Raw genomic sequence first — 12542 nt, forward strand, 5'->3', positions numbered from 1 at the left:
GATTCATCTCACAGGAGTACCTCAGGGTACTATCAACAAACTTGAGATGTTTCTAACACAAAAAAAAAAAAAAAAAAAAATACCTGGACTGAATGACTCAGTCATTTTCACGGTGACATTTCATGCAGCTGGATATTCATTTATTTCAAAGTCAATGGCCCTCCTCTCAAAGGCCTTGATTTTTTTTTTAAACAGGATTTCTCAAAATCTTGAATGTCACACCCGAGTGCTCTCAGCATACTTAGCAGCCAAACAGTCGCACCAGGTGAAGGAGTGCATACTTCTCTTACAGAGCTCATTGAAGCGAATTGGTAAACAGGTCCCTGCCCGCCCATTGACTTTGCTGCCTTGTGGAGGAGTCAGATTGCGCCGTCGCTCCAGTCGGATCAAACCGTTGAGAGTCGGCAGTGTTGCCGCTGACATGCGCCGCTGCACTCTCCTTGACTCACTGGCAGAGTGCTCTATATGTATGGAAATGAGCCATAATCACCATAATATGTGTCCCATCTCTTGTATTTTATAATGGTGTCATTATACTTTTTTCCCTGCGTGATGCCTTTTTGCCCCGTCCTCCTCTCCTTTTCCACTTTGCCTTGCCGTCCCCTCTCCCTCGTCTTTCCCTCCCCAACCCTTCCTCCTTTTCTCCCGCCTTCACTGAATCCTCCTCCTATCGCTCCTTCTCATGCCATCTACCTCATTTACACTCTCACTCATCCAGATGACAGGAACAGGTGCACTATTAATTATGCTTTGAAATATATCTCCTCTGTGCTCCACTTCCTTTCCCCTTATCATTGCGTGCTTCCAGCAAATGCTTCACCAAGCTGCACCCCCTAACTCTAAACTCTTCTCTCAATCTTTTGCTTTCTATACCTCCCCCTTCTCTGGTGTCACTTTCCACCCTAATATTTTTATTCCTGCTGTCTAATATTTGCGTCCTACTATTTTTAGCCCTGCTATGTTGAGATTACAACTTAATTGTGTCATTATCTCGAGATATCAAACCGTTTTCATGCGATCGTGCCCTAACTATCTCATTATCTCAACACAGCAACTTCCCAGTTTGTAGTGCTTATGTTTGCTATCCCGAGATAACAATTGAATTACATCGTTATCTCAAGGTATCAAACGTTGTTTTCTCATGAGCACAACCTAAATATCTCATTATTTTGAGATAACAAAGCCCTGTTTTTTTTTTTTTTTGTTTTTTTTTTCCTTTTTCAGGAGATCCAGCCGCTTCACCCCACTGATGTTGTTTAAGAGTCTATCCAAATCGGCTTAGCCTGATGAAAGCGACACAGTCAGAGGGAGAGACCAGAGTAGATTAAATTTTAGAAAAATAAATAAGAGAGAATTAACTCCATGGTGGAAATAAGCCCACTTGGATAGAGGCCTCAGTAGCATAATGTTGGATCACAGCAAAGTACAAATCCCGACATAATGAGTTATTTAGGTTACGATAGTGAAATGTACATATGGGTGACAAATTAAATCAATGTAAGGGTTTTAGCTTCAGTTATTCTTGTCACTGATCCTCCAATCCAATATGCATTTGTTTCCACTTATTTCTTTGGTGTTTCCCTTTATTTTCTGTATCTCTACAGCTCAGGGACAGTGGATATACAAAAAAGTCAGTACATTTATTCAAGTACTGTACTAAATTAAAGGAATACTTCAAACCCCAAATGATAATTTATATATCAATTACTCAACCTGTGTTATGTTTAATTAATTAAAAAACTTTGTTTTTCGCCCATGCCTTCACGCCGAATGAAGACTCCAAAAACGTAGAAAGTTCTTGATGAATTAAAGTCATAGGGGTCCATGCTCAACAACAGCAAAACTATATCAAAGCACTCATTTGCAAACTCTCACACAACTCGTGCAGTATAATCCAAGTCTCATTTATCTAGTTGTATGCTCAGCACCTAACAAGAGCTACCTTTACATGAGGTAGTTTCACTGAAAGTAAAATTTTTCTATGGTCTCTTCAAATCCAGACTCCATTGACAAAAACAGTCATTTTAAATCGCTGAACACGGGAGCTGCTGGTCTACTGCTGCCTCAGTCAGTTCGTTTTCTTTGGATTTTTGTGTGACTTTGGTGAATCCGAACAAACCCTTTGATACACCAAAGTCTTAAAATAACACAAACTCAGTAATTGATTGAGGCAGTGGTAGACCAGCAGCTCCTGTGTTCAGCGAGGTAAAATTACTGTTTTTGTCAATGGAGTCTGGTAATATAGATAGCAGAGAGAGCATAGATAAGTTTTGCTTTTTCAGGTTTTTCACCATGCAAAAAGGTGTTCTGAAATATTTTTTGCTCTAGTTAAACACAGTCGCTTATGACCTTAAACTATCAGGAATTTTCTCTGTTTTGGATACTGCGTTTACCATGGAGGTATGCAAGAATAAAGGCCTTTGCACACAGAGTCCTTTTTTTGTCCCCAAATTGTACCATCTAAAAATAAATTCAACTTCACGTAATGTCAATCACGTTTGCACACTGAATCCAAAACTTTCATCATTAAAACGTATTTCACAGGTTTGATTTTCTGCATTGTTCACATCTGTCAGAGCCTTTGGAGACGTTTGACCAAGAATCAGTGAAGAAAATGTGGCGGCGGGACCCAGCCACGACAAGAGAAAGAATCATTTCATTACTCAGATAGCTCACTTTCAACAGGTCATATTCAGTTGGATGATGATGAAGAGGAAGAGGATGTGGAGGACAGAGAGGGAGGACAGCTCCACCCTTTCATGTAACTTTGGTGCCAAATGAAAGACAGGGAGGGAGCGATGACAGCCAGATAGGTAACTCCAATGGAGAGAGGCCAAGGAGGAAATGTGTGTTTTCATTTTGTCACGTATTGCAAATTTTCCCAAGGAATTGAACAATAAAACGCATCGGAAATGTTGATTTGGGAGGTGAAGTATTCCTTTAACTCCCTTTCATATGTGCTTGTAATATACTTGAGTATTTTTTTGTTTTATACTACTTTATACTTCTGCATTATTACATTTTAGAGGGGAATATTGACCTTTTCACTCCGCTACATTTAATTGGCAGCTGTAAAGAATATAATATAAGACATTTTTATAAAATACAATGCACTGTCAAATATTAAACCAATGGTTCCCAGCCTTTTTGGCTTGTGACTCGTTACAAAAAAGCAGTATATAGTTGGAACCTCTTAGCATATTTCAAAATCTATGTCTTAACTCATCAGATTGTTTCATTAAAATAACTGTTCAAGGCCAAAACAGCAAAAGATACAATATGTCAGGAAGGAAGCAAAGATTCAATCCAAAGTCTGAAAAATGAATAAATATTTTTGTAGCAGAAGTTAGATTTTTTTCTTTCCAACCTCATTTATCATCATCGTCATTAATAATAAGAGGAAGTACAGGAGGATCAGTTTGCAGCAATGCTCGGACCATTACTATTTCAAACTTCTTAAATTAAAAATATCTCAGAAATCCTGTGTCTCTCATCCACACAGCACAACACCTGAGAAGGCATTAGGATGTTTATTCTGCATCAGCCAGGGCTCAAACTCACAACCTCAGTCACCAGGGGGGAGTCATGATGTTGCTGAGCTACCTGCCAAGTAAGAAGCCATAGATCAGCTTCCCACTATGACTTAAGCAGTCACCAGGGTTGCATATAAAGGCAGATTTAACCTTGTGTTAAAAAATGAAGTCGTCAAGGAAGAATTTGTGTTCTTCGTCCTGACCAGTGGTGGGCAGCCTTCACTATCAAGAGAGCAAAAAAATCTCTCTAAAGCCACAAAACATATTTGAGCCTTATGATTACTAAGAGGTCTTAATAAGCGTTTATCAATATGTTTTACCACAAGGTAACTATTTGTGATTTTTTTGTTCTTTAACTATGCAGTGGTGGTGGTGGTGGTGAAAGTAAACAAATCAGTCTTGGCACTAATAAATTCTCTATTTTCCTCAAAGACTTTTACTTTTTTGGATTTGGAATCCATAGCTAACCAAGCTGGGAGACTTCATAGCCAACACTACTGAGGGTCAGCAAAATTCAAAGGAAAAGGTGCCAGGCCGTACATGAATCAAGCGCATTTTAGTTGTTATGCATGGGCTACACAGTTTTACAATTAAAGAATGTAAGAAGAATTTCTTTAGGCCTACAACAAAGATAAATGAAAATTAAAATATTGAGAAAAAAACAAAAAAAGGTTAATTATTTCCACATTAGTATATTTTTTATATTAAACCCACCGAGAGCCACTTGAGAGGTGCTTAACAGCAGCATGTAGCTCCATAGCTACAGGTTGCCTACCCCTGATGTAGGCTGTTTAGAGACGTCTGTATACTTTTATGAAGACTGGTTTTTCCATTAAGTGACAAACTAATGTTTACAAATGCTCTTGTTTCCATTGACTGCGATACCTTTCATGAGGATAGAATTCAGAAAAGTCTCAAAAATTACACTACTTATATCATCACATGACAATTTTGTCCTTTTTTAATGAACATTTGAAATTTAAATAGAAAATGGACTGCATTCGTATAGCGCCTTTCTCGTCATCCGACCACTCAAAGCGCTTTATTCACTACGAGTCACATTCACCCATTCACACGCACATTCATACACTGCTACCATACAAGGTGCCACATGCTACTCAGTTTTTTAATACATTCACACACCAATTGAAGCATCATCGGGAGCAATTTGGGGTTCAGTATCTTGCTCAAGGATACGTTGACATGCAGACTGGAGGAGCCAGGGATCAAACCGCTGCTTTCAAATGGTGGATGACCCGCTCTACCTTTGAGCCACAGCCGCCCCAATTGGCCAATTCTTATTGGCCAAGAATTTGCAGTAGCTGTTTATACTAAAACATGCTGATGCACCATGGGCTCAATTTTTGATCATTTGAAGGTTGCTGTAGCACCACCATGCCACTATCTTATAGAGCCGTGGTTCCCAACTGATGGGTCGCAGTCCAAAAGTGGGTTGCTGGTTGATTCTGAACGGACCACAAGTGACTTGCAAATGTGTCCAGTTTGTAAAAAACACACTTAATTTTGAAGTACAGTGAATTTCCTGTGCATAACTTTTATTACAAGTTTTATTACAAGTGCTGTTTCCTGCTGTAAAGTGAGTGAATAACGGACAGCTACTTGACAGAGACAGAAAACTAGCTCGACGACATGACCAAACTCAAGTATGATGCTGAACGTGGCCCTTGAACTAATGACTGAGGAGAAATCTGGACCCTGTGACTGGACCAGCTGAGAACCACTGTTGTAGAGGATACATAGACAAACATGTAATGGGGGAGAAAGAGAGAAGAAGAAAGATAACATTTGGCACCTAATGATCCTTTTCCACCTATGTTGGTGGCATAAAAGGTAGACTAATTCAGTTCACTAATACGTGCAATATCTGTATCCAGTATGCTGTGATGATGTTTTTATTTCAGACCTCTTTTAATTCCTCCCCTTAAATTCTCTAGTGCAGTGCTTTTCCTCTAAATCTGGGATATAGCCCAAAGGCCGTTCCTGGGAAACTGGAGAAATTTGTATGCAAATCTATCGGCTGTGTTGGCAAGGTTTCCTGAATATCTGCAAAGTAAGTTGAATGAAAAAATTATAGTAGACATACAGGCTATTAGTCTAAAAACACCATGCAGTTTGGTAAATTAGCTTACATAAGTGTCTGTTAAGGCATATTTGAGTTGTAATTGGAGCTCCCTAAATGCTGGTGAGCCACAAGTCACTTTTTTTCTGCTTTAATCCAGCTTTAGTATTCACCTCTATTGCTGCTTCTCTGTTTTTACCAACTGTTGCTGAATTATGACACCAAACAGTTGACTGTGCGCGATTCATTAACTGATTAAACTGTTTGCTTTGCAAGACAGTTCTTTGTTCATTTCAAACTGGCTCCGATACAATAATTCCTCCTTCCAAACACTCCACGCTGCGAGACACTGAAAACATTTCCACGTATCTGGAGGGGTTACAGGTGCCTGAGCGCAGCAACTCATATCAGGCAGTTTCTGTTTCCAAGACAGCACAGCCGCCTTCTATCATGATTATGTTGTGTGGAGTAGATAAAGCACTTTTGGCTCCCCTGCCTTGGCCTCAATGCAATGTATCCCGGAGATGCAAAGAGCAATTTACCAACATGTGAAATTCACATTTCGCCCAGAGGTAAAGTGAAGGAAGAGAGGCAACAAGCCTGCCGGGACCGCATCGGATTCTGTTTGACTGAGCACTCACACGCTAGGCCACTAATTGCCTGCGATTGATGGAGAAAAGCGCTAGAGGAAACGTTAAACTTGCAATGCATCATGGGAAGTTGACCTATGTCGATTAAGTCTTGTCTGTGCCTCCTGGCAGTGTTTTTTTTTCCCTGCGTAGGTGGGGGTTATCGGAATATCTGAGGCTTGTGTTGAGATTGTGTAAATGTGAGTGAGTGAATTTCTGCAAAAATCCTTTGTGGCTCTCACAACAGAAAAACACACTCAGATCCATCAGAGTCAAGCAGGAATCAAAAGATTCTAAAATAATGACCTGGACTTGTGCCAGACCGTGTAAAGATTTTTTTTTCTCCTTTTAAAGCCACTTTTTCAGCTCTAATGTCACAAGCTAAGGGTCATTTTAGAGGAGGATGAAGGGAATGAGATGTGTGTGTGCGAGCAATCGAGGGTTCACGCACCTTGTTGCTACAAATTAGCCCTCCCACTCACCTTGTTAAGTGTGTATTTTTTGAGAAAATACAAGGGAAAAAAAGAACACTGTCCGCCTTGTTAAGTCTGAGCACATCACCCACGAGGCAGCGGTGGGCAGCTTCTGCGAGTAGCATCCTTCAGCGTGTGTGTTTGTGATTCTGAAACTGAGCGCGCTTGATGCGGCAGGAGGGGAAATGCAGGTGCTTGTGTTTACTTCCCTCCGGACCTCCCTCCTCCTTGTCTCCCTGCTTCCTCCCTCCCCAAGCACAGAGGAATGCAGATAAATATTGATCTAGAAAGCTTTAGGAAAAAACAATTTATGGCAACGGGAGGAAATTAAATAGTGTCAAAGCGGAAAAAATGTACTGAGGAAGGGCAGAGTAATCCTTTAATTTAATTAGGTAAATTACAACAAAAAAATCCTTTCTAAGTCTGGTTTTTCTTTCTTTCTTCTGCCTGCTCTCTCCCTCTTTGCTCTCCCTCGCTCCCGCTGGAAGGCTTTCCTGCGGTTGCTAAGCAACAGGGAAACAGTTTTTCTTTGGTTTTGCCAGCAGGTCCCGGAGGCTGGCAGGGAGAAGGGGGCACAGTGGAAGCACTGTGGAGTCTGCCAGCAGCCGAGTGCATGTCTACAGCTGGGTCGGGTGGCGGAGCAGCCTCCCCCGTCCCCAGTCACAGCGCCCCTGGCAGGCACCTGGGGGTTATGGCGGAGTTAGTGATAGCAAGGCGAGCTCACGAGGCACCCTGGCCCCCCCAGCAGTAAACACAAGGTTACAGCGGGGTCAAAGTGATGAGACGGCACAACTCCCAACCACGAGGGCTGTGTCAACAAGCCCCCTGGAGAATAAAGCTTGTTCTGTGCACTTTGTTTTCAGAGTCACAAGTTGCATCCAGTTGCACGGAGTTTCATAGAGTTGCACAACTTGCAAACTCTCATTCAAAATACAAAAAACATATTTGACAGAAAATAATTTCACTAAGGGGTTTTTGACAGGCAGTGGAGTACCTCACAATAGAAATCCTTTTTGCAATAAGTATGCTAATCAAAGCCTCTGCTGAAATGGATTCCACTGCTCTTTTATTATGTTGTTCTTTCACTCTTCAGGTGATTGACACATTGTAATCTTGCTAATAAGCACCTCCACTGTCTGTTTCCTTCCTATTGTGTTAGTGTTACAATAAGCCAACTTGGCAGGTGCGCGTGTTTGCCGAGCGCTCAATATAGAAGCGGATCTCGGTTACCTGCTATTATCCTGAAATGCAGGCACTCCACATGCTGTGTCCTAACTGTCAGTCTCCACTAGCGTCCCCCAGGGGTCAGCAGCCAATCAAACCTCGCATTACTCATCTCCACCCTCCCTTCTAACCAATCATCTTGCCTGTCTCTGGTCATTAGGATGTCTCAGGAGCTGCCGTTGCTTCAGAACCCTTTCCCTTGTTGCTGGATATTAAAATGCGCTTAAATTAGAGGTTTTAATTTAATGTGCTCAATGAGACTATGAAAGCATGAGCAGCAGCGTTATTGTGGGAAGCCAGTGAGGGATCATACTGTATGCTTGTTGCTGCACTAGTGACCCCTACAGGTTGGTTTTAGCACCTCTACAGCAGAAGCTGGGAGCTTTGGGGGTGATTATATGAATCTCTGCATGTTTTTACACCATTTATGTGATGCCTCTGGCCTCCATGTGACAGCAAGCGAATGTTGACACTGAGTCTACCACCAAAACTAAAAGAAGAGAGAAAACTAATCCCAAAAGAGAAAGAAAAAGCCACAGGGGAGAAAAAAAAATCTGTGTCTGCTAACTGCTGCAAACGAAGCCTCCGTTCTACAAGCCAGTGTTGAACCATGTAAGCAGATCTGTTTCCCTACTTTTTTTTTCTCCCCCCACTTTTAAATGTAGAGTTCTAATTATGCTTGTCAGTGGTGGTCGGTAAAATGTGTTAGTGTGGCATTTAACAGCTGTTGTATGTGTGTTCCTGAGTTTTTGTGTGTGTATAAGTAAGCTCCGGCTGCTGTTTGAGTGACTCAGATGAATATTGCATGGCCACATAGATGGAGATGGAGTTGTAGCAACAAGGGAATAAGTAGGGTTTTCGAAGAAATGCACATATTATAGATGCTTGCAATGATGCTGTATGTGAAGATCGTGCTGCCAAATTGAGTGATAGGGCTGTCAGTTAAAAGGAGTTCTTTCTCAGCTTTCTTCTGTAGGGCTGTTACCTAGGGTTGCAAGAATATACTGATACACTTGAGTATTGCAGTAATGTTTTGGTATGCTGCATTGAATTCTCAAAAACAAGATGGCAGTGGTTCATTTTGTGTTGTGTTAAAATCCCTGACCACTAGATAGCAGTGTTGTAATCTATTTTCAGCCATTTGCCTCTTACACTCCAACGTAGCAGCATACTGCTAGTAGGGCTAACAGTGAACCACCAAGAATATTTTTGACTGGTTAAGCACGTTGGCCTATATTTTTCTACACTTCAGTTTACTGCACTGTGCACCACCCAGGTCTGGTTCAATCTAGCTAGCGACGCTGCTCATTTGGCGATTACAGCCAGTATTGCCGTCCTGACCCAACAGCATTACTGTGCAAACTAGTGATGGGCAAAGCAGTTCTTTAGATGTAACTGAATCACTAGAATCAGTTCATTAAAAAGATTCGTCCAACTCAGTCTCTCTCCGTTGCTGCTGCTGCGTCTGCCCTGCATTGGTGAGTCTCATTACTGGCCAGCCTAACCTTTTAAATTTGTTTATCTGGAAACTAAGTCTGTTAAAACAATGGGGAGGTGTGTGATTGTGTTCATGCGGCTTGACTCCTGGCTACATTAGCCGTTAGCTTGGAGAAAACGGTCTCTATGAAAGTGTATCACTGAGAAGAAATGATTTTAATCACTCAGGGATCGCGGTTACGTTGTTCAGCAAGTGATTCGTTCAGCGAGTTATTCGTTCACCAAGTGATTCGTCATGCGGTAGGCAGTCCCTCCCTGCACCCTGGCTGCCTCGTGACTCGCAAGTGATTCATTGTTCACAGAGACCGAATCTGCAATTCCGCTTCCAGTCTGCACGCTCGCTGCTGAGCTCAACTGAGCTAAGAAATGAACAAATCAATTCCGGAAATGACTGAGTTCAGGACGTTCACTAAACAGATTCGTGAACGACACAACACTAGTGCAAACATGTTGGCCACCCTTCTGATCTACCCTCAAGTTGCCCTGCAATTCTGAGCCGCCCCTTAGCATTGTTTACTATGTTATCACTGTTATGTTGTGTTTATATAGAACTTGCGTGCTTGCATTTGTGTTTGTGTGCAAAATTTCCATTTACAAGGTCATGAACACCTAAACAGAACACGATAAACATGACCCCATATAAACTGAGCATTATCTCTGCTTGCACTGTTAACAGTGTCAGCCCGGCTAGTGGTGCTAACATAGTTACCAATGCTAAAGGCATTTTGCTGTTCAAAATGAAGCCGCTTAGTCACCAGGGCTACCTCGAGTAAGACCGGTAGGATAGCAACAACCATACCGCCACCGTTCTAAGTAGTGATTGCCAAATGTTGCCGAAAATTAGCTCCCACCTGATTGGATTGGCATGCAGTGCAGAGCAGCCAGTGGAGACTGGAGGGTGGGTAGTGGGCACTATGTTAGCAAAGCCAACAGAAAATAAAATGAAAGTAAGGACATTTACATCACAAAACATAAAAATTTCAGTGCTAAAGCTCACTGAGTCAATGGAGTGTTAGAAGAGGAAAGGCCTCATGCATTTCACGTCATTTAGATTTTTTTTTCTTAAAACTTTACCGGTTAATTAATGGTAATGGGCGTCAGACTATTGAAAACACAACTAACTAAAACTGACATCCCTAATTGCTAGCATAAACACAAAGAACACAGGCCTATGAAGAGAGGAAAGTCATTAAGGGTTGCATCGCTAGCATTTATAGTTTTCTAAAATTAGACTTGAAGAAATTGCAAAATTTCGCCTTGCTTACGGTGTCATCAAATATTGCAATATATTGCATTGTAACCATAGACTGTGAAAATAATGGACGCAGCTAACATGATGTCACCCATTGATTTGTGGAATCCAGTTTTGAGGTCTCGACTTGGGCATTTCGGCCGTCCTGATCTTGTTTTCTGGAACCAGCGTGACCATATTTGGGCAAGAGGTTGGAGCTATGGAGGAGCGAGGGGTGGATCTGACTGACAAGCCAAGAACACTATCTGGTGACAGCCTGTCTCTCAAAGTAGCCTGCCCTTAATTATGCGTAGCTTTAAGCCTTTATGAAATGTAAATAGGTGAGTTATATGAAAACTCAGCCTCAAGTGGCCATTTGAGGAACTGCAGTGTTTGGCCTTATCGTTTGGCTTCATTTTCCAGCTGCTTGATCCTAAGACTTGTACCTTGAGATGTCTAGCCACATTCATGCCAAAACAAAGCCCTAATACTATCTGTTTATGTGATAACACAGAGCTGTGTATCGTTGACCTTTAACTCAAGTTTTTTCTGAAGTTCTTTAGAGATGACCCCAAGATGAGGACATACACTATTCTAGAGATTTCCAATAAAAATATTGAAAAATTCAAAGTACTTGCCTTGGCCCCATCCGTCAGCCTGACTTTACTGTTGAATTAATTTGCCTCATCAAGAGCATAACAGAGAGGTAATCAGCCTGTTTTTTAGTGACTTTTGAGAAGGTCAATTGATGCACGATGAGGCAGATAGTTGAGGTCTGCCATGTTCTTCAGCAGGGCACTCAGCACACTGGAGCTCTCTATTTCCGCATATTATGTGTGTCTGAGTAAGGCACTCAGCCAAGGCCTATCAGCTTGAACCAACACCAAGTTCTTTTTTTCTTCTTTTAGTTTTAGGTCTCCGAGGAATCCAATCACACCTGACGGAGTTTCCATATGAAGTCATTAACTTACAGGATATAATATCAAACACAGTTACAAATATACGTCATTTGGTTTTGAAAATATTGTTCTTAAAGGTATGATTGGCTCTACAAATGTCATGTTTGCCAGTATCATGGCCTCTCAAGACTTTTAAGAAAAAGCTGAGACTGTAATCAGAGGAGAAGTGTAATCAGTCTGTAATTGAGCTGACATTTTAATCACTTTGGACTGTATGTCCAAATCTTTCATTAGCTTGACATTTCAAAATGCAAATAACATACCCCGTGCACAGAAAATGAGAGGAATGCATTACCGCCTTAAAGGAGTACCTCACCCCCCAAATGACCATTTGTAAATGGCCAGTAGACATGATTTCCATTGTAACTGTTAATCGGTTAATGACTGAGAATATTTTCGACTGCTTATGCATGTTGGTGTATATCTTAATATTGCTTCTCTTCAGTTTAGCTTTAGCACTAGCACTATGCTGTAGCACATTAGGAGCAAAGCTAATAAGGTATTCATGCTACAGTGGGTGGCTTGCCTTAGTTGGTCTGCACTGCACACCACCCAAGTTCAGGTGGGAACTTGCTAGCAACGCCACTCATTTGGCAATTACAGCTGGTAACGCCGTCCTGACCCATGGTGGCAGGAAGGTATTGCTCTGGATACTGTGCCCACCTTTTTGGTATCGCCAGCTTAATTTAGGCCACAAAACCCCTTTAGCTTACTACCATTAGCATCGTTAGCAGTGATTGTACAAACAAATTTGTGACACAGCTAGTGATGATTAGGTGATCATGCTGCACCATTAGGTTGGCTATGTCTGAATATGTTTGTTGATCTTGAAGAAGGCTCAAAGGCCAAGTGTGCGACACTTGTTTTCTACAATCAAGTCATTGCCAATGATCAGCACCTCATTATAATTCTTGGT

At 41.6% G+C, this 12542-nt stretch overlaps 1 protein-coding gene across 3 annotated transcripts in view; it reads left to right on the forward strand.

The window, feature by feature from the left end:
• Positions 1 to 12542, forward strand: part of LOC126401736 (receptor tyrosine-protein kinase erbB-4-like) — a 391678-nt gene that overhangs the window by 225794 nt on the left and 153342 nt on the right. The window lies entirely within an intron of this gene.

The sequence above is a fragment of the Epinephelus moara genome, chromosome 15 (assembly GCF_006386435.1).
Source record: "Epinephelus moara isolate mb chromosome 15, YSFRI_EMoa_1.0, whole genome shotgun sequence".
NCBI lineage: Eukaryota > Metazoa > Chordata > Actinopteri > Perciformes > Serranidae > Epinephelus > Epinephelus moara.